This window comes from Canis lupus, chromosome 13 (assembly GCF_011100685.1).
Source record: "Canis lupus familiaris isolate Mischka breed German Shepherd chromosome 13, alternate assembly UU_Cfam_GSD_1.0, whole genome shotgun sequence".
Lineage (NCBI taxonomy): Eukaryota > Metazoa > Chordata > Mammalia > Carnivora > Canidae > Canis > Canis lupus.
In genome coordinates, this window is record NC_049234.1 from 27,041,548 (window position 1) to 27,064,197 (window position 22,650).

Genomic DNA, 22,650 nt, shown 5'->3' on the forward strand with positions numbered 1-22,650 from the left:
TTGTTTGTAATAATGAAAAATGGAAACAACTCTAATATACATCAATGAAGGATTGCCTTAATAAAGTATCATATGTCCAGGGAGGCAAAACATAGACCACTCTGAAGTCCCTAAAGAACTGTGTAAATGTTCATTTATTAATACAGCAGAATGTACCCAGTATGTTATTAATGGGAAAGATTAGGTTGCAACATTCCAGGTACAATATAATCACATTTTTGTAAAATACGATTCACATACATGTCATTCTCTCATTCGTCAGAAAATGACATACATGTCACTCATTCTCAATCACCTGTTTTGTGTAAGGCACTGCTCTAACCATTGAAGAAAAGTCAATGAACTATGCAGTCATGGTCCTTAACCTCATGATGCCCTGAATGCCCTGAGACAACCTGACTAGAGCAACTGCATATTCATTTTCCATTTCCTCTCTTTTTCTCTCTACTCCTCTTCTCTCTCCTCTTCATATCTCCATCCTCTCCTCTCTTTTCTTTTCTGTTCCTTGCCTTTTATCGTATCATCCTCTTGCTCATAGTAGTCCTCAAAATCCCTGCCTTTGAACTGGTTCTCAATAGAATGTATTGTCCTGGGACTTATATTAAGCCATTGGTTTTAATAATGGATCACAAGCTGGTGGTGAGTGGTGTGGGCACCTCACCCTTACTTACCTCAGTAGCTGTCTTCATGCCGAGCTCTGCGCAGAAAAGTTCAAAACAGGGCAGTGTTAGCCAGGGAGGAAAGTGTACTTCATTTCATGTCCAAAACGTATCATCCTCCTGAAAACCAAGTTCCTTAAATGCCTGGAAGGGTAAGAGAACATCACTTAATTTGTATTAGATTTCTCCATTAAGGGATTTTTTTTATTCCTCCCTGCTGATACAGCATCTTTTCTATACACACATGTAGTAGCTTTCTAAACTGTACAAAGCTGTATAAAGCCCACTGACTTTTCTTTTTTTTTTTTTTTTGTCTCTCTTGAGACAAAAGTTTTTGATCTCTTGAGCGTTTCGGGACACATCCTTGCATACATATTTGAAGGGAATGCTGAATCAGTGTTAGCCCCAAGCAGAGGGTAGGACCCAGGCTCCTAAGCCAAATGCAAAGCACGGCAGGGCAAATTGAGATGCTGACTTGGAATGGGGGGAGGGGTGGAGGTGAGGGAGAAATGAACAAAAATGTAATAAAGATTAAGGGGTGAGATGAGGGCAGACCCAGCATAGGAAAAAGACAGCAAACACGAAGTGCTCAGAGAGCAGGATATATTCTGTGCAGTTTCTAGCAAGCTTTCAGAGTTTGCTCTGGGTGAAGTAGGTGCTGATGATGTTAACAATATTCTGTGGCCTCAGATCCAAGTTCATTAGAATCTATTGCTTCTGTCTGTTCACCCCTATAAAGCACCAGTTTTGCGGCGAAGTTCAAACTGTAATAGATGTGGATAATGTTGCACTACGCATGGAGGTACAGATACCTCTTCAAGATCGTGATTTCATTTCCTTCGGACGCTGGATGCACTCCCAGGTTCATTGCAGTATTATTCACAAAAGCCAAAACATGGAAACAACCTAAGTATCCACAAATAAAAGAATGGATAAGGAAAATGTGGTACATGCATGCACGCATGCACACACACACACACACACTGGAAATCATGCAGCTGTGAGAAAGAAGGAACTCTTGCCATTTGCATGCAGCACATGGATAAACCTGGAGGGCATTATGGTAAATGAAATAAGTCAGAGAGTAAAAAGACAAATATTTCATATCTCACTCTCATGTGGAATCTTAAAAAAAGATGAGCTCCTAGAAACAAAGTAAAATGGTGGTTGTGGTGGTTGGGGAAAGAGAGAGGTTGGCCAGAAGGTATGAACTTTCAACCATGAGATTGAGTAAGTACTGGAGATCTAATGCATAGCATGGTGGCTGTAGTTAACAATACTTAATTACACATTTGCAAGTTTCTCAGAGTCTTAAATGTTCTCACCACATACACCCCAAAACAAAGGCAATTACGTGAGGCCACTGAGGTGTTAACTAACTTTATTGCAGTAATCATTTTGCAATGTATATGCATATCACATCATCCCAATGTATATCTTTAATTTATGTGATGTTATATTTCAATTATATCTCAACAAAACTAGGAGAAAAGAAAACTCTATACTTAAAAAAAAAGATGCAATATGTGGAAACCAGTCCAGATCCCTGGTTTTGTGCTTCTTAAAATGTGGGGTGCTGCTGTTAGGGCAGTACAAGAATGGACAGGCACACGGATATGACCTAACACAGTGAGACCATCACTCCCCTTTCAATCCTCCCAGTCGCTAGGAAGAAAGCACCAGGCGCATGCTAGTGCTACCTTAACCTCTCTGTTATTTGCAAAGCAGCATTTTCAACAGGGAATATGCTTCAAGCTCAGAGTTTTGTAGCAGGAAAGATTTTCTAGTTAGAACATACTATTTTTATGTTATGTATCTATTTTTTATGCCCTACCTTCACAGAGTAATTCTGGTCTTCTCTTCACAGTACTTTCATAAACGTGCAGATATTTCCTTAAAGAATAAGTAATTACTTAGATGGACATGAAAATAGGGCACAATTCACGGTAATGTTAGAAAAATAACCAAATGTGGCAAAAATAAATATCTAAAAAATTAAAAGGAAAACAGTCCCTCGACCCTCTGCTCCTACCAATTTATGACATCTGGTACCCTGGAACGGTCTCATGTCTCAGCCTGACTCGTGAAGCGCTTTTGTGCATTGGTCCACCTTGCATTGGTCCACCTCGCCTCGGTGTCTGCTTTTGTTATGGGTGTGTCCAGGGTCTGTGCGGCAGAGTCATGGGTCCCTTCAGGCCAGTGCAGAGAGGAGCTGGTGCATGCTCTTTCAGCTGTGCAGGGACTTACAACTAGAGTCTGCTTGTTCAGATGCCATGGGGCAAAAGCAGAATCTGATCAGCCTAAGTCACCAAGGGACCAAGGGGAGAAAAGTGCTCTGCTGAACTATGTAGATAAATACTTTTGTTTAGCCAGTCAGATTTGGGGGTCATTTGCATTTGGCAGTCACTTTCTTGGAAAGATAGTCTGAGACTGAGCCAGACACGTGGAACATTTGTTGGGGAATGCTCTCCAAAGACAGCTGGGGGACAAAGAAAAGAAGCAGACCTGGGCAGTTAGAGAAGGTGGGCTTTGGTACAGTCACCGCAAGGGCACAGCTGGTTCCACCAGAAGCTCTGAAGGTGTGATGGCCACTAAGCTGTCCCACATGGGAGACAGAGGGCCAGGCCCTTATGTCTTTGAACCAATTAGTCATTGAATCAAAGCTGTTCCAGAGAGGAAGCTGTGATGTTGGGTGAGGTGACTTTCAGCCAAGGGCAAATCCTGGAGAGAAGTGAGCTGAGAGCCATCAGCTGTGAATATTCCCAGCAGCTGGAAACCTGGGTCTTCAGTCCTGAAAAGGGATCTGGGAAATGCATCTCTGTATCCACTACAGGGCATAACCCAGTCAATTCTGACTTCTGTGCAGAGGTTAAGCAACTTCCCCATGGGACGGTGTTGCAAGTGGCAGAACTGGGATTCAAATCCACATCTGTCTGACTCCTAATTTTTACCATTATATTAAACTGACCACCTATCTCAACATCATCCTGTGCCTGTTTTTCATTGGGAGGCCAGTTAGTGGGGTCATTGCCATTTATAAGGTATATTCTCTGTGCTGTATTTACATAAAAATCTTGAGGGATAGTGTGTTCCTTATCAGGTGGAAGGCAATCAGAGCTTGCAGAAGATCAGCTATTTGTACTGGTTGAATAGTTAGTAAATGAGATGTGGATCCCAGAATGCTTTACTCTAAGACCTACATTCTATTCCTCAACCCTGTGGCAGCAGAGGCTTGAAAGGAAAAGTCACTAGGCTCAGGTTTAGGCAGTCTCCTCTGCATTAGCACTGACATTCGATGAGGAGGGGATACCCCTTTTAGAGGCTTCATAACTAAGACTTTTCCAGATCACACATTTCTTTAACTTTATGAGTGTAGCTGTTGGAGTGCCTAATTCCCCATAACCTTCTAGAGAGAGAAGAGATTTCCTTTATTAGAGTGCCCCTTAGAGTACAGAGATCAAGACACCTGTTCTATAGTTCTGATCCTACAACTCTCTGATGAACTTGGACAACTGGGTTTTCTTGGCCTTGAAGATAAGGGAGTTGGATGCCATATATAAGTTCTAAATGATGTATTTTTTAAAGATTTTATTTATTTATTTATTTATTTATTTATTTATTTATTTATTTGACAGAGAGTAAGCACAAGCAGGGGAAGCGGCAGAGAGGGAGAGAGGGAGAGCTCCCTCCTCTCAGCAGGGAGCCGATACGGGGCTCAATCCCATGACCCTGGGATCATGACCTGAGCTGAGGGCAGATGCTTAACCAAATGATCCACCCAGGTGCCCCTAAATGATATTTTCTTATTCAGATTCAATGTTTCATCTTTGTGGAGCCTGCACTATGTGCTAAGCACTCAACTGGATCATATGCATCATGCTGAAGATTTTTAGAGCTCCTTTGACCTCTCGGACAATTATTTCCATCTGACAAACAATAAGTAGCTTAATCCAATCAGCAACAGAGGACTGTGATCCCCATGAGGAGCGAGACAAAGTATCTGAGCTTTCCAACTGCTCCCAGTTTTTAGTTGGATGTACCTTCCAGAATGCAGTATAAGGAAGAACACCCAAAGACAACACGGCATTCTCACTCAGTTGATAAGACTGATCCTGCAGGTCAAAGAGGCCAGGGCAGCAACAGAATTAAAATAGAAACCACTGTCAAAAAGATATCTTGAAAATTCCCATTTTTCAATTGGATTATTCATTTTGGGATGTTGAGTTTTATAAATTCTTTATATATGTTGGATACTAACCCTTAATCAGATATGTCATTTGCAAATATCTTCTTCTATTACCTAGGTTGCCTTTTAGTTTTGTTGATGGTTTCCTTCACTGTGCAGAAGCTTTTTATTTTGATGAAGTCCCAATAGTTTATTTTTGCTTTTGTTTCCCTTGCCTCAGGAGATACCTATATCCTGATGTTTACAGCAGCAGCATCAACAATAGCCAAATTATGGAAATAGCTCAAATGTCCATCAACTGATGAAGGATAAAGAAGATGTGCTATGTGTCACACACACACACACACACACACACACAATGGAACATCACTCAGCCATCAAAAAGAATGAAATTTTGCCATTTGCAATAACACAGTTGGAGCTGGAGGGTATTATGCTAAGTGAAATAAGTCAGTCAGAGAAAGACAAATACCTTATGATTTCACTCATATGTAGAATTTAAGAAACAAAGCAATGAGAAAAGGGGGAAAAAATAAAGAATGACAAACCAAGAAGTGGACCTCATAGTTAACTATGAGGACAAACTGACGGTCATCAGAGGGGGGGTGGGGATGGCAGGAGAAATAGGTGATGCAGGTTAAGGAGTGCACTTGTCCTGATGAGCACCAGGTGGTGTGTGGAAGTTCTGAGTCACTCTGTTATATACCTGCAACTAATATTACACTATTAACTGGAACTAAAATAAAATATTAAAAAAATTCTCATGTGTTTGAGAAATAAACAGTGCATTACTAAATCATAGATCGAAGAATAAATGAAAAGGGGAATTATGTTATTTTAAACTAGATGAAAATTAAAACAACAAATTTTGAAAGACAACTAAAGCAGTGCTCTAAGGGAAAAATATTAGCTTTAAATGGTAGTCTTCGAAGAAAGCACTGAAGTCAATTATCTAAATGCACATATGAGAGATTTAAAAAGAGTAAATTAAACCAGAAATAAGCAAAAAGAAAAAAAAGGAAATAACAAATGTATAATACACCACAGTGACAGGAGGCAGATGGGTAGCTGCCTCACTGGTGTTGAGGGGCTGTGGTCAGGCAGGGACAGCGTAACATTTTAGGATATGAGAACCCCTCTATGTTCACTATAGTGGTGACCATGTGTACGTGTAGACTTAACCAAAACTCACTGAAGTTTATGCTTGAAATGAGTGTGTAAATTCTTCCCCACTACTTCTGATTGTAAACATTTTTAACAAGTGCATCCAACACTCACTGAAGATGGAAAGACAAATTAATGATGGTGATTCTGATTATGCAGCTAATGTAGTGCAGTTAACATCTACGACGTTCCAAACACTGACCTAAGCCAGACTGCGTTTCACACGTGACACATTAATCACAAAGAAAACCTAGTGGTCGGTCTCATCATCCGCCCCCCCCCCTTTTTTCTAGACAAACAAAGACTTCAGCATTTAATCAAGTGACCCATGGTCATCCAGACCCCAGGGAAGGAGCAGAGTCCAGAAGACTGATCCACGTGCACCGACCTCCAAGATGCAGTGTGATGGGGACACAGATACGTCACAGCCAGCCGCTGTCATTGGTGGAGGGGCCCAAACATGACCTTAACCCTAAGATGGGTGTCTCCCTGTGATTCCCTTGGTAGGCGTCCCTCCTCCTGTTCTGACTTACTGTCTTGCATCTGACGCATTCTCAGTGATCCAGAAGTCTGGTTCTGCTTTCTTGGTGATGCTTCACATGGTTCATGCTTCCCACCACCGCCCCTGCCCCTCCTCCATTCTCACCACTCACCTTGCATGCTAATTTGCTGGAGTATTTGGTGTTCTCCACCTGGCACGAATCTCTGGGAGCATCTCTGAGAGCACGCACCCAGGGGAGCGCTCCGTACAACAGTGCTTCCTTTTCTTCTCCATCTAGACCGTCTTTCCCATCGTGGCAGGTAGACTGCCACGGGCAATGGGCCAGGCTGCACACACAATCTGGCGAAGGGATGGAAACAGAAGCGGAACTCGGAGGCACGCTCTCAGCTTTTAAGCATTTTACAACATATGTGCAGGGAAGGTGTCCCACTGGCTGCATTATTCCAGAGCCCGGTGTCTGGGGCAGAGCGAGACAATGCTGCTATGAGGGCATGTGCCTCATGTGTGTCGGCCTGGTAGCAGCTGCAATAATGCTTTCCTGACTGCAATAAAGGTTCTCTTTAAGTTGACTGATGAGTCATAAGAGATGGGTCTATGCTTGCTGGGTTTTATCCCTCTCTTCCTTCAGAAAGAATGGATTTCACACCTGCAAGACCATTTCTCCCAAATGCAATGGTTTAAAAACCTGCACTCGCCTTACAATTGAAGGCTGTAAGATGGACTTGAGACCTGGCTCTGTCAATCAGATGCTGAGAGATCGTGGGTAATTCACTGATCATTTTCTTCAGTGGCAAATGGAGGGGGAAAAAATACCAGCACTGCAGGCTAGGAATGAAAATTCAGCGAGATAATACATTCAAAAACCTTTGAAGTGAGCTGTAAAGAACTGGACCATAATATATAATTACTGTTCTTGGTAAACATCTCATTGTGTAGTCCCTTCCCCTTAATAAATACCCCTGCTTTCCATTCAAGAGAAAATCCCCTGAAGATCACATCATAAAATCATAGAAGAATGTGCTAGAAAGGAACTTAGAATCTAAAACTTGCAGTTTTCACATGGGAATCTGCAGTCCAAGGAAAGGAAATGTTTCGCTCATAATTCCAAACATGGTTGCTCTTCCCTGCTCTGAGGCTTTGACACTTGTTTGGATTCTAGAAACTTATGTGATCAATTAATATTATTATTGCCAAGATGCTTCTTTGTATTTCTCAATTCTATATGTTTCCTATGCCACCGTCTAGAAGTTCCCCCCAAGACACACTTCTTTCTAGACAAAACGTCTTGTACACGGAGAGCATAATATCAATATTTTGTAGGTTTTCCTATCATCCAAATTCCAGCACTGGAAACCGAATCACGCAGAGTTGGAAGTGAGTGAGAATAACTGAGTCATTGTATCTGTACGTTTTTTTGCTGGGTACCCAGAACTCCGGGATTTCTGGAACATACTTCCCGAGACCCAGGCTAAGTGGTGTTCAAGGGATGGCTGTTTGCGGCCACAGTCCACATCTTTCTTATGAAGCCACTTACTGTTTGTGGAGATGGGACAAGGAAAAGGATGGTTTTCAGGAGCTAATTCTCCCCAGGCCACTACCTTCCAGAGCAAAAATCTAAGATCATGAGAATTCTAAACCCAAACCTGGCCTTCTAGATTGTTAGGACATATTCATCAAGGCAGGCAGATAGATTTAAAAGTTTATTAACTTGGTGTGTAACATTTAAATGTTTAGACACATGGTATGTGCACCTCTATAGTACTCTTGTCCTGGGCCCTGCCAATGTTAGGGACAGACGTGCTGGAAGCCACACCTGAAGACTGTTTGCTTGAAATGAATAGCGATGTTTTCCAAAGCAGAGCCAACATAAAGCTGATCTAGGAGCTCTGAATAGGTGCTCCGTGGCACAAGATTTGTGATAAGTACATGAAGAATGAATTCCTGCTTATTACATAGTTATCTCTCTCTCATTGACTATAATTATCACCATTACCATTTTAGTAGTAGTAGTAATATCACTATTCCCAACCTTAATAGGATATTGTACTATTTTAAATTATTGCATTTTTTTTTAATTATCTGTCACTCCACTGAAATAAAAGTTCTAGGAGAGGGTTAGCTTTGTCTGGCTTACTCACTGGTTTCCATAGTGCCTAGAACAGTGTTAAAAATGTAATAAGCATTTAATAAACTCTTTTTAAAAATTCACCAGAGAGCTGATTTTTAGTATACACTCACAGCTCGTAGGCCCTGAAGACTGACAAACTATTAGTAAATAGTAACAACTGAAACCCACCCCCAAACTCACTTCCAGCTTTCCCCAAGCAGTACCTTCATCAGGTGTTTGTAGAAATCATTAGCCTCTGATATATTTTAGGAAATATCTATGTCAAGATTCGTCTTTGGGTACCTAACAGAGTGGCTGATTCATTCATAGTCAACAAAGTAATAAAGAAATGGATGTATGAAGGTCTGAGCAAAAGCATGGAAGTGGGTTTGGGACCTAGCTCTGTATCTTACTACTGGCATAATCTTAGGTAAACTTCTTGATCACATTGAGCTATTTTTTCCAAGGCTGATAATGTCTACTCTACCTTCATTGCAAGACATTTATAAAGAACAAATAAAACAATAACAGCAAATACTTATGTAGAATTTACTATGTAGTGAGCATGCTCTAAACACTTTGTTTGTGTTATCTTACTTAACCCTTACAAAAGTCCTATCAGTAGGGGCACCTGGGTGGCTCAGTCTGTTAAGCACTAGACGTTTGATTTCAGCTCAGGTCAAGGTCTCAGGGTTGTGAGATCCAGTAGCGGGACAGGGGCCCCCACTCAGCAGAGAGTCTGCTCAAGGAGTCTTTCCCTCTCCCTCTGCTCCTCCCTCTACCCTGCTCGTGCATGCACATGCATGCACACTCACTCATGTGCGTGTGGGCGCTCTCTCTCTCTCTCTCTCTCTCTTAAATCAATAACAAAAATCCTAAAGTAGTCATAGTATTTACCACTCTCAGGAAAATAAGATAGCCAACAGGTAAGTGACTTGCCCAAGTTCACTCAGCTTATAATTGGGAAGAGCTGCATATGAACCCAGCAGTTTGGCCATAGTGTCCCTGTCCATGACCTTCTCTCCACATGGATGTTACCATTCTATTAACTACAAAGCACTATTCAAACAAAAGAATTTAGTGTCATTCCCTCTCGTAGAAAAGACCTGTTTCCCCTGCTTTGGGCATCCAATTCCTACCCTGATTCTCTGCAAATCTGTTGAGATTCTCTTCTCCTGAAGTCACTAAGTAGAATTTTGGCTTTCAGGAAAGTAGCAGACATTCCCCACTTCACTAAGCTTGCTTGTCAGCTCTGTTAGACTGAGTAAGGCTTTGTTTTCACTTTTACCTCCTTCCAGCCCAGCCCTGGTAGTATAGATCTAGGTTTTTCATGAACAAAAGAATTCAGAGCTTATTACTTGTATTGCTTATTACTAGATCTGCGTCCTGAATCCAGCTATCCCGCCACTACCACTGTAGCCCCAGGAGTGGCGTGTTTAGAGCCTCATTGATTGAAACCAGCCAGATGTTTGGAAATTGAGATGCTTGCCCATGCTGCCGCAAAGGAGCCTCCGCGATGTGAATTCCTGATGGCAGGCAGGGAGGGGGGTGGAGGGAGGGGAGGGCCCCCATAAAATGAGCAAACAATAAAGAGATGATTATAGGTGTCTCACTTCAGCGCCTGGGTTGGTAGCTGAGCATACCTGAATTGGGTTTTAAGCATTAGTAATGAATTTAATTCTCCCATTTGGGAGAGGGTGGTATCAGCTTTCAGCACAGTGGAGACGGTATTACTTTCAAACGAAAACTTGGGAACTGGAGAAACAGAGGTGTCTGACCCTGAGAATGGGGGCCATTTGTGATCACAACTTTAGAGGAAGTAGCACACTGCAGTAGAAAGGGGCTTGGAATCAGGGCTCAGGTCTTAGTTCGGTCACTGGCCACCCACGTGACCTTGAGAAGATTCTATTTTAAAGTTCCATTTTCTCCTCGGTAACACAAATTACGAGTTTACCTTAAGTGGCTATTACAAGTATAACGGCATTGTTCTCTTATTTCTCTGATTACATGTGAAAGCCAAGACGAAGGCTATGAAGGGATAAAGGATAAGAAAATTCTACACGAGAGGGGATTGAATCAAGCAAGCAGCTACTAGTCAGTCATTTGACAAATATCTGGTTGTTTGGCTGAATTTTCTGCATACTTTTCAGAACATCCAGGTTCCCAATCTGGTTGCTTCCTTAGCATGTCCAAATCAAGCACTCAGGTTAACCCACATTCACATTCCAGCTGTGTTATTTGTGAATTTTGTGACTGTGTGACTGTTGGCAGTCTTCTTAACCATCCTAAGACTCAATTATTTCATTGGTAGAGTGGGAATAATAGTTAATATTTATCACATAGAGTTGTTGTAAAGATTAAATAGGGTGCTATATATGTGTGTGTATATGCATATGCATATATATATAAAGTTTTTATTTCAATGGCATATGGTAAATACTCAAAAGATGGTTGCTATTATAGAATTAGTATCATTACTATCATTTCAAATATATACATGTGTTTTATGGATAATATACCGTATTAGTGCACCATTTGGTAGCTGGATGTGGTGGGAGGCAAATTTTGTTTTTGATATTTGGTGTCATGAGGCAACATTTAATTAAAATATTTGTACTTACCCAGCACCTATGATCTGCATGTGTTCCTAACATACAATTCAGGTGGCAACAAACCCATAAAGCAGCAAGACATTGGAACCATTGGGTGGCCTGTGTCTCAGAGTTTGAGTGACCCAGAGAACACTGAACAGCATGTCAGGGGCAGCCTGAGAACCTGAACACTGGAAATGCCTCCTACGTGAGCAAATAAGCAGAAGGGACTGATGGGACTCAAAAAAGTTGGCCACTAAAGGCTGTCCAGATCTGATCCTGCCCCCGTTTCTCTGTGTCTTCTTCCTTCATGTCCTCAACACACATTCTGAGCTCCACTGTTTAAAATATTTAGAGATCTAGGGGCACCTGGGTGGCTCAGTTGGGTTAGACTTATTCTCTTTAATTTTGGCTCAGGTCATGATCTCAGGGTCCTGGGATCAAGCCCTGTATCAGGCTCTGTGCTCAGCATGAAATCTGCTTGGGATTCTCTCTCTTTCCCTCTGCCCCTCCCCCTACTTATATTCTCTCTCTCTAAAATAAATAAAAATAAAATCTTAAAAAAAAATACTTAAGAGTTCTTCAACATACGTGCAGATCCAAATTGTGCAGATGCATGGACCCCTGCCCAGATGCCTCTTCACAGGCATTTGGGCCCCAGCCCACCTAGTTTATTCCTACCTGTGCTTCTACTGGTGGCTAATTACCCCTCTTCCTGAAAGTTATCATCGTACATGCATAATGATAATAAAAAAACATGTATTTTGACTTTTTACTATGTGCCACATACATCATATTACCTAAGCTCCTATAAGGCATCTCATTGTTATCCTCATTCATGAGGAAATAGAGGTGGGAAAATCTGCTGAAGGTCACAGATTTGTCCGTATAAGCTGACTTCCAGAAAGAGGAAAGACTCTATGAGTATCATCTCCAAGGCTTTTGATGATGAACACAATAGGAGCTCTAGGGTCAGTAAAGCTGAATGCAAAAACCCTGGCCATTGGTGATGTTTTTCCACCTGCCTGCCTCGACTCCCCAGACAGCTCTGCCCCAGCATCCTCTATTCTGCACACTCAACAAGCAAAGCATCTTCTAAGGAGTAGTTATGTGTACTCCTCAGTAATGCGACCAGGTAAAAAGAAAACATCTTTCCTAATACACAGCGCCCACTGAGACATAGCTGATGCTCAGCCATGTGGGTTTGAAAGATAATTCTAGGTTATGGCCCAAGCCCTCGTCTTGACTACCAAATTCTGAATGCTAACACTTAACATACATTATCATCTCTGGTCTTCATGCCAACCTCCAGAGACAGGTTTTATTCCTGAAGATCAAAGAGGTACAGTGACTTGCTGAAGACCAATGGGTAGGTTGGTGGAGCTGGAATTCAAATCCAAAGTCCGTAATTCTGAAGCCCTGATTTTAACCACCATGTTATACTGCCTCTGGGCAACACTAAAACTCCAAGCACAAATAAACTCCCTTAAGATGTTTTGTAAAAGAATAAATTCCAAGAAATCAGCCATTACATGTAATGGACACTAGATTAATTTGGCAGGAAAATTAGAGATCAAAATATTTATCAGCTTCACTCAGCAGATGTGGAACTTGAGGTTTGGAAAGTAGACATGATTTGAGCAACATGGTGAAGTTTATTAGCTGCACATGTAACGAGACAACCCAGATGCACTTGACTTCTTAAAATGTGTTTGCTTTTTAGCTTTGTCCTATGAAATAAACATTGTGCTTGTTGGATAAGTAAGCCAAAGATGATACAAGGAATGACAGAACTGCTCTAGGGCAAAGGTTTTCATGGTTCACCCAAGTTTGTCCAATAATGCAAATGTATTATATTCCATTGGTCATTCCAACATTATGTTAGACACTGGGAAATCAGTAAATACAAAGCATAGCCCTTACCCTCAAGGAGCTGCTTCTTTGTTGCAAAAGTAAAGATCCAAGCATGAAAAATCATAAACACTACAATTCAGGACATGCTATGGTGGTGGGGATCATTGTCTCTGTTCTGCAGGTACTGTTTTGCAAAGTCCTATATGAATGCAGACAAAATTCAGCGGACATGAAAATGGGATTTTGGTCATCAAGGAAGGCCTCACGGGGGAAAGAGAGTGCCCTCACACTGGAAGAAGGGGAGATTACTTTAGTTAAGACTTTGTTAGTTGCAAGGAAGGACTTATTTGCGTTACCTCAAGGAAAAGAGATTTATTTTTGAAGTCAATTAAAGTATAATGAATACAAAAGAATAATAGCTCTGAATTTATCAATCTCTTATTATGTTCTAGGAATTATGCTAAGCACTTTATCTACAATCCCACAGGAATGGTGATATCAGCTCTAGCTCCACTTTACCTGTGGGAAAACAGAGGCTGGCCCAGAGAGGTTAAATAAATTATTGAAGGTTACACAGCTAGAATTTAAATTCAGGCAGCGTAACAGCAGAGCCCTCACTCTTAAGCTCTGAATACTAAACAGACCAGAAATGGGCCCTGAAATAATTCTGTATGTATGCATATGTACTCACACATGTATGTGTCTCAAAATTTACATAAAATCCCAGTTATAACATCCCTCCTGGCTTCTATCTACCTGTTCTGTTAGATCCTCACTACCAGCCAGGTCTGCCATGACTGAAGCTTATTTAAGATCCATATTGTCTATATAATCCTGAATTGACCTCACAGCCTTTGGGTTCAGCTTCCAAGTAAGTCAGTCCCACTATCCTTTTTGCAATCCTGGACTTCTGGCTAGCATCAGTCATGCAGGATCTAGGTCACCGGCCTCCCAATCTGTGGACCACTTTTCACTCAGGTACTCAGCCTTCTTGTCCACTAGGCTGCAGTTTGAATATAGGAAAGAAGTCACGTAGTCCACTGCCCATCTAGCTGAGGCTGTGGACACAGCAGTGGCCTGTAAAGGATGAAGTCAACAGTGTAGGCAGTGATCTCAAGGAAAGCATTTGTTTTCAATTCCAAAATAGATTCTCCCTTTTCTTTCCAAAACAAAAATAAAAAACTTTTGAGATAGATTCTCCCTTTTCTTTCCAAAAGAAAAATAAAAAACTTTTGAGATAGATTACATATGAGCACGTTAAGGCTCAGGGAAGTCAAACTGCAGGTGCAAGATCAGAGCACAATCTAAAGGAAAAACAGAGACCAGAATTCTAGTTTCTCTGTCCTGCCATCCAGTTCCCCTTTCCTCGTGGCACGCTGGAATCTAAAATGGACATTAAACTGCAACACCAGTCTCATGGCCCCACTTTCTCGTGTAGCATCACGTGACTTTGAAAGAGCTGGGGGTCAAAAGAACTGTTTGCTTCTAATTGTCTCAATAAATTTTAAAGATGTTATTACATTGTAGTGATTAAGAACTGGTAAGAGTAGATGCAATGTGATAAGAGCAAGGCCATGAAGCTTAATAGTCCTTAGCTGATTGTCACCCTCTTACTTTTTTCCTTTTTTTTTTTTTTTTTTAAAGAATGAACAATTCCACCCAGGACTTAAAGCACCCGGATCCAACAGCACTTTATATTTCCTGCCATAAAATTCCTGGACTGGAGCAGCTGCCAGTTGAAGTGAGGATCACATAAATAAACACCAGAGTTCTGATCCCTACAGCATGCCAGCCTGGCCTGTGAGCCCAAGAGACAAGCAGAACAGATTTCTGTGCAAAGAAACGTGACCTTTCACACACTTCCAAATACCCTGCCTCTTGTTTCTGTTGTCTAATTCTTGCTTTCCCCTTCTTTCTTTTATTCTTCCCGTCGTCTTTCCTCCCCTCCTTCCCTCCTTCTTTTGTTTGAAGCAGAATTCAGAGAAAATATGTTAAACAGCAGAATCACCCCCGATAGTGGGCAGGATTCCACTAGATGAGCACAGCAGAATTCTAACAGAGCCATACGTTTAATGCCTACTACATACAAGAGCCAGACTCGGTGCTTTACTGAGGTCATCTCATTTCATTCTACCTTGCAAGGCAGTTATTATTAGTCTTATGATATGAAGGAGAAAACAGTCTTGGAAGAGTCCTTAAATTATTTCCATTTTATCATATGGTTATGGAATGGTAGGATCCATTTAATGGTTCATTGATTGATTTTCAAAGCCCTAAAATACCCACAAAAGTACATTTCAATGTTGGCAAGAAACTACTTCAGTTCAAAGAAGTTTCCAGGAAGATCCATGATCTACCCAGATTTCCTTAAGGGCTACATTTAACATAAAATGACAAATCTCTCTTTATTAATGTTAAACCGAATAAAATGTTTAGTATGCTCCCCCCAAATCCTATTCCCTCTTTGACACCTATCAGGAGTCAACACTTGCCATTCTCGTAAATTCAGTGCATTTGGCTGAAAGTGCTATTGCTGTGTCTGTCAGCACTATGACAATGTAAATAGTAACAGAGGTGAGAAGAAGAATTCCAGGTCTCATTTTTCTACCCCATGGATGTTCACACAAGGACACTGTGCTTTGGTGAAACAACCTATCTAAACGGTACACATCAGTGGAACTGTTTTGTATCAAGAGAACATGGGAAATATCAGTTATATTATGTAACATTACAAAGCAGTAAGCAGTGACAACAAAGTAAAAACCAAAGGGATAGTCTATCTATTATGCAGATGCATGGCCATTCAATGTCATTCCAAGCTCTTATTGCTTAAAGGAGATAAATCAGATACTCCATGTGGAGGCTTACCTGAGTTCTCTGCTCTTGCTTGATATTAGACCACGTTTCTGGCAGCATCAAGTGCTTGCAAGCTTACCTCGAGACTCTTCCTCAGATGAAGTATAAAAAGGACAAAGCTGAATACTCAGAATGAAAGAAAAGCCAAAGAAAGACTAAAGGCACATGCAGAGCCAAGTGACAGACCCCAGTCTGAGGAAATGAGAGACCCATTGCCAGAGTCTGAGGCATAAATCCAAGACCCTGACTTGCTGGGGAGGCCAGGATGCAGTCAGAGGAGAAAGGACGCTCACCTGTGCAGGCCTGAGCACATGCTAGGCCATCAAGTCCCCATCTGAAAACCTCTGGGCTTCCTTTTACCAACATGCATGATTTGCTGCTTTGTTATCTGCTTCCCCCTCCAAAGGCCATATTTCTATAAGACAAAACTTCCTCTGCTCTGTGCAGTGGGCACCCACCGAGTGCATGGAAATTTGAAAACATACTGGTAAGGAATAGAGGCATTGGGCTTCCTTCCACACATCTGCCCTCTGCTCTACCATATTCTAGAATGCCGGGGATCCAGAAAGGCACACTCTCTGTGTCTCTCAAGTAGTTAATCTGAATGAGAACATTTAATGCAATGTCTATCCCTGACAGGATTATATCCTGGGGAAACTTTCTCCCCTGAATAGAATAACTTCCCCATTCCAACAATTTGGCTCTCCTCAAATATATGGTACCATGCCTTGTATGAGACGTCTTTGAGAAAAAAAGAGCCAATATTGGCAGATTGTGTTGTGTTCCCAAATTAGCAGTCTAGTACCCCCACCAGGGCCATGGGAGGCCTCTTCAGATAGAAGGTGCAAGGGGAAAAAACATGTGGCTGAAATAAAAGTGTCTAGAAAACTTGCTGTAGTTGCACCAAGGAAATATATTTCATATTCTTCTCTTGATTAGCATTCTAATGGTTTCTGACTTAGGTCTAACAGCTTGGAGAGAATATTACAGGCAATTGTGTAAATAATACAGGTTTTTTTTTCAGTGTGTCCAAATGTATAATTAAATGGATAATGTTACAGCTCCCCAAACCCGCTAAGGCCTGCTGCCTAAATGGAGAGCTTTTGAAATTTCATCCCAATACATGGTTACATGATACATTGCTTTTATGGCCCGCTGGGCAAATGACTAGTGGTTTGGAAAAGGTCTGAATGCATATTTATAGTAGAGAGCACAATGATGTTCGGAGGGCCAGTAAAATCGTTCTAGTAAATAACATGAATTATACAAAAGCATCTCTTTATGTATCTGAACTTTTCTGATGCAGGATGCGTGTCCACACAAACACACTTCATCTCCTTAATGTCTACAGGTAACTCTTGTTCCAAATTCTATGCAATCAGATGTCAGGGTTAAGCAAATTTGAAGGAGAAATCCTACTTCTGAACTCCCTCGGCAATGTTCAATGCCTTCTAGAATTCTCAGAGGATGTAGCATCCATTATTGGTGAAATGGGCCCAGTCCTGAATCCAGGCATTTGTGCCCATGCCCACCCTTTTGCTCACACATCTAATGGAAACCTCTGACAATGAGGACAAATCAGTGAGGCTTTTGTTGAGGACTCTGAAGGTCATGAGTAAGAACAGGGCTGGTTGGGAGGCCCTGTGTGTGTGTGTGTGTGTGTGAATATGTATGTGTGTGTGTGAGTGTGTGTGTGCCATGTTGTGCTTAGAGTCCAAGCCTCAATGTCTGGTCTTCTCCACCGGCCGGGTGTGTACCCTCAGGAATGCCTCCTCCCCTCTCTGACCTCAGTTTCTCAGTCTGTAAGCAGCAAATAATCCTATCATCCCTCCCTGCCTCACAGACAAAACAGGGTGGTGGACGTGGAAGCAGATGGTGCATAGTAAGCCATTTAGAAGGTAAGTGGCTACTGCTTATGATCCCACTTCCTCAAGATAGAACAGTCACAAAAAGACAGATCCCTGGCCTCTCAGAGGAGTTTACAGCACAGAGGAAAGGAAAAATAATGAAATGCATCATGGTGCATGTTAGGATGGAGAAATAAAGAGGATGTCCTAGGTAGAGAGGAAGCATCAGTCCTGCACACGGACAGGGGTGCAGGTTGAGGTTGGTATTGGGAGGCTGTATAAGAAAAGTTTCAAGGGGAGATATGACAGATTTAGTGTGAATCAGGCATTGACATGAGAAGGGAAAGAAACAGAGAGAGGAGTGTTTTCCAGCAGCGACAGGAGAACCCTGGAGTATAGAGGGGGCAGTGGGTTGGTTGCCAGGAGAGGAGCAGGTGGGCCAGGGTTGGGTGGTGGGGATGGCAGACAGCTGAAATCTTGGGAGTCTTGGGGAAGGGCCATCCCCAGAGTTCTCCTCAGCTTCTCCAAACCCTCTCCCTACTACTCTTGGGCCTTTCTCTGAGGGAGCTGTGGGTTCCCTTATCTTGCTCTCCCTCCTTTTAGACTGGGAGCCTGCAGCTGCCTCTCTTCAGGCTGGGCAACATGACCCTTCCTAGGTAATGCCCCCTCCATAGGCTTTCTGGAGGTTAGAAAAGGTTTCATTTCAAATACACTTGAAGTGTAATCTAAGAAGTACGCCCACCTGGCAAAAGGAGAGCCACAAACACCACACATTTCCTAGCTTGATCCCTGGGTCTTTTTCAAACTGAGAGCACTGCCCATTAGTGGGTCTGGAAATCAAACCAGTGGGCTTTGATCAGCAGTACTTTAATAAATAGAATAGAATAGAATAGAATAGAATAGAATAGAATAGAATAGAATAGAACAGAATAGAATAAAAAATAGAGTGCTTGGCTTTACAAGAGAACATCATACCATGAAATAATGTATTTCAATTACATAATATTTGTATATGTGTGTGTGCCCTAGGTTGCAAGGCAAAATTAATTTCTTGCTGTGAGCCTCTGTCAAAAAAGTTTGAAAAACACTGCTTTAGCGGTAACAGGATATGAGGTTTAGCCAATTAGTTTCTGTAGAACTCAATGTTAATAGATGTTTTGCAAAAATAAAATTGATGCTAGCAAATTGTTCTTCTACAATATAACTTAATTATATTGTTGAGAACATAAACATATAAATGCAGGTACACAATTAAAGTTGACACTATACCATAAGAAATGAGGTATTTTTGCACAAAATGAAAAGAAATTGCCTGAGACCGCTGGCTGTGTGACTCGGGGAATTGCTGGAGGCAGTAACCAGTGCATTAACGTGCACGGTATATATTATGACTACAGGTTAGATGATGTACCTTTCAACACATTTGGACATGATTCAGTGTTTATCATTCATCAAACATTTATATCCTCAAGAATGGCTGCTGGTCCTATTAGTATGTTATTTTTAAAATTTTCTACGAACAGGTAAGTTTGGAAAATTCTATCATCATTGCTTTAAACTAGGAAGGGCCTGATTGAGTACTGAAATGCCTCATCTTTAGGTGAAATCATGGAGATTCTGGGCAGTGAAGGGTCTTGCTGAAAAATGAAAACAGCAGCGATCATGTGCTGAGAACTTACCACATGTCTGTTACTTACATGACCTAATTTAATTCTCACAAGAACTCTATAAGACAGGTAATATTTTCTGCAGATCACAGATATAGAAAAATTAGACCTCATAGAGAGGTGCCTGGGTGGTTCCATCAGTTAAGCGCCTGACTCCTGATTTCTGCTCAGGTCATAATCACAAGATCGTAGGATAGAGCCTATTGTAGGGCTCTGTGCTCATCAGGGAGTCTGCTTGAGGATTCTCTCCCACTGTCCCTCCTCTGCCCTGTGCTTGCATGCTTGCTCTCTCTCTCTCTCTCTCTCTAATTAATTAATTATTTTTTTTAATTTAAGAAAAATTAGACCTAGGGAGGTAAAGTTATCAAAATAATTAAACATATTTCCATTCTGCACAATTAATAAATGGTGGACAAGGACTCAAGCCAATGACGGGAGGGGTGGGGCTCTCACCCCTCCTTTTCCTATTATCACAAAGGAGGGAGAGCACTTCTTATCTGCTTCACCCTGGTCTTTCTCTCTGCTCCACACTCTTTATTCACTACAGGAAAAGGAGCAGTGGATTTATATAAAGGAAGTCTAAAATCCACTGAACTTTTCTTTTTTCATTTTTAGTAGCTAGACACAGAGCCTAACATGAGGCTTGAACTAACAACCTTGAGATCAAGACCTGAACTGAAATCAAGAGCTGGATTAATTAACTGAGCCGCCCAGAACCCTTACTGGTTTTTTTTTTCTTTTTTTTTTTTAAGATTTCATCCATTCATTCATGAGAGACACAGAGAAAGAGAGGCAGAGAATCAGGCTTCCATGCAGGGAGCCCGACATGGGACTTGATCCCGGGTCTCCAGGATCACACCCCGGGCCGAAGGCAACGTTAAACTGCTAAACCACCCAGGCTGCCCCACACTTACTGTTTTTAATAGAAAGAAGGGCCACTTGACCAAGTGGTACTTCCTCGTGTGCACTTCATTCTACCAAAAACTGTGAATAGGAGCCACACCACAGGTCCCCACAAGGGCCAGCTGAGTAACAAACTCTATTTTGCAGATATAAGTGTTCTCAAACTAGATTTTGACACTTATATTTAGAGAAAAAAATAGGAAACCCAGCTTTGGGCTTGGTTGTCAGCCCCGAGCTTTACTGAAAAGACTTGAACATTCAGAATGATAAAGCCATTTACATCAAGCAGATGGTTTCATTCCCTTTTGGCTTTGTGGGACTGTGTGTGTCCTAGCAGTGAGAAGCTACAGATAGAGAAGTGAAGTAGGGACCCCCAATAAACACAACCTGGTGATTCCACAACCTGTTGGTGTTCAAAACACTCCCCAGTCATGCCCTCATCTTGGTGAATTAGAGTAAAACTCATACTTTGGCTTTGGAGATCTACAACATTCTAGAGGTAATCAGACTGAACCTTTAAAAGACAACAAAACTGAATCTATCTTAAATCACATTGCTTTCTTAATATATCTTTTGCTAAAAATAAATCCGCAGAAAGATGGAACTGGATAGAAACTGACAGAGCACATAACACAATCTGTTCATGTTCCAGAGGGAGAACAGGGACCCCAAGTGAGGCGTCACTGCAAAGGTGTCTCTGGGTTTTAATACTGCAGTTCCTGTGTCTCCTTGAATCCATCACAGTCGTGTGGGGCTCTGGGTTTGAAGACGATCCACTTCTTGTAAAGTCCATTTCCTGCCTCACAGAAACAGGGTAGGTGGTTGGGTAAAGCAAGATGCCAACCTTCAGCATAGCAAGTTACATCATTCAGAGACTTCTGAAGACAGAACTGCGAAATGAGCTAAGTATATTCCCTAGAGGGGACATTCTTTCTTAAAGAATTTTTACATCCTTAGCATGCTTTGAAGGGAGCCCCAAACAAGTATAAAAATAGAGACCAAGAGCAGGCTAAGGCCAGGATGAAGGCAGAAAATACTATTTGAATGAATAGGCCTTTTGCCTATTTACCTCTATTCTAATTAAATCCCCACAGGATGGCCCAAGCCAAATATTCCAAGAATAAAATACAACCTTCTGTTTAGCAGATTCCTCCAGGGAGGCCAGGAGTGTTATTTATGGCCCCTTTATGCTCCTATAGTACTGAGAAGGAAGGAGGAAAAGGAAAGAGCAAGGAAGTCCGCAATGAGGAAGCACTGGTATCTCTCCTAAACATCTTGATAGCCCAAAGCACTATCTCATTCTACAGGAGAAGGGTAATAGGTAGGGAATAAACTCTCTAAAATACAACAGGCATGTTAAAATCCACAATTCTGTTTTGCAATACCATGTAATTTTGCAACAAATAGCACTTAAAATAAAACACATGTTCACTGTCTTATGGAGAGTCCTCCCAATATGGTGTCCAAGGATCTACTGCACAGCACTGCTTTCTCCAGGCTACATTTAAGGACCTGTGTATACACCACATGACAGCCTTTCTGAAACACCAAAAAGCCCTGGAAACCCATCTAGTCCAGCCTCTCCATTTTACTGATTAGCAAACTGAGCCCCAGAAAGTGGAAGGGTCTGGCCCAATGACACACAGGCAGGAACAGTGCCAGGAAGAGACAAAAATCCTGCCCTGCTGTGTCCTTTGGAACTTACTATCCAACTAGCTGCTCATGCTTTATCTTCTTGACATGGAGTTACAACTTGACTCTAAATTGTATCCTTTATTTCTAGTGATTCCTGATGTTTTAACAGTCCAATGGCACTTGGAAAAAAAAACCAGGAAAATAAATGCTAAAAGTGGTTGCTATGATTCTTATAGAGGAAAAAACAAATTTAGAGGAGAATGTTTCAAGAGAAGAGGCCTCTGAATTAGGGAAATAACTGTCCATCCATTTACACTGAGAAAATATCACTCATCTGGTTTGTGTGTGTGACTAAGGAAGACATGTTTTTTGTTGGCTAAGAGTTGAAGTGACACTGATGAACCAGAGGAAAGTTCTCATGACAAATGGCAACAATCACTCGTGTCCTCAAATGAGAGCTAGATTCTAGTCCTTCTCTTTCATCTCCTTTTCCCTCTTCTTCCTTTCCCTTCCTCTTATTCCCACCCCTCCCCCCAACCCTTTCTTCCCCTCCTCTTCTTCTCAGGTTAGGTTGGACCTTAGCTACAAGATGGTAAGTCTTGATCCAGAAAGTTGGAGAAACATTTGAAAACTGAGTAAACATTTTTACAAGTTGGTGGGTGATTCATTTTATCTTTCT

The 22,650-nt window shown here is 41.6% G+C and overlaps 1 long non-coding RNA gene across 19 annotated transcripts in view; it reads right to left on the reverse strand.

Annotated features, from left to right (window-relative positions):
• Positions 1–22,650, reverse strand: part of LOC119864794 — a 293,914-nt gene that overhangs the window by 175,414 nt on the left and 95,850 nt on the right. For 16 of the 19 annotated variants that reach the window (XR_005368713.1, XR_005368714.1, XR_005368709.1 and 13 more), the window contains exons 2-3: positions 6,663–6,850; positions 672–803 (exon numbers count right to left, since the gene is read on the reverse strand). This is a non-coding gene — a long non-coding RNA (uncharacterized LOC119864794). Of the gene's footprint in view, positions 1–671; positions 804–1,471; positions 1,566–2,493; positions 2,553–6,662; positions 6,851–22,650 lie in introns of all 19 variants that reach the window. The other 3 variants (XR_005368706.1, XR_005368712.1, XR_005368699.1) reach the window with 2 other exon arrangements.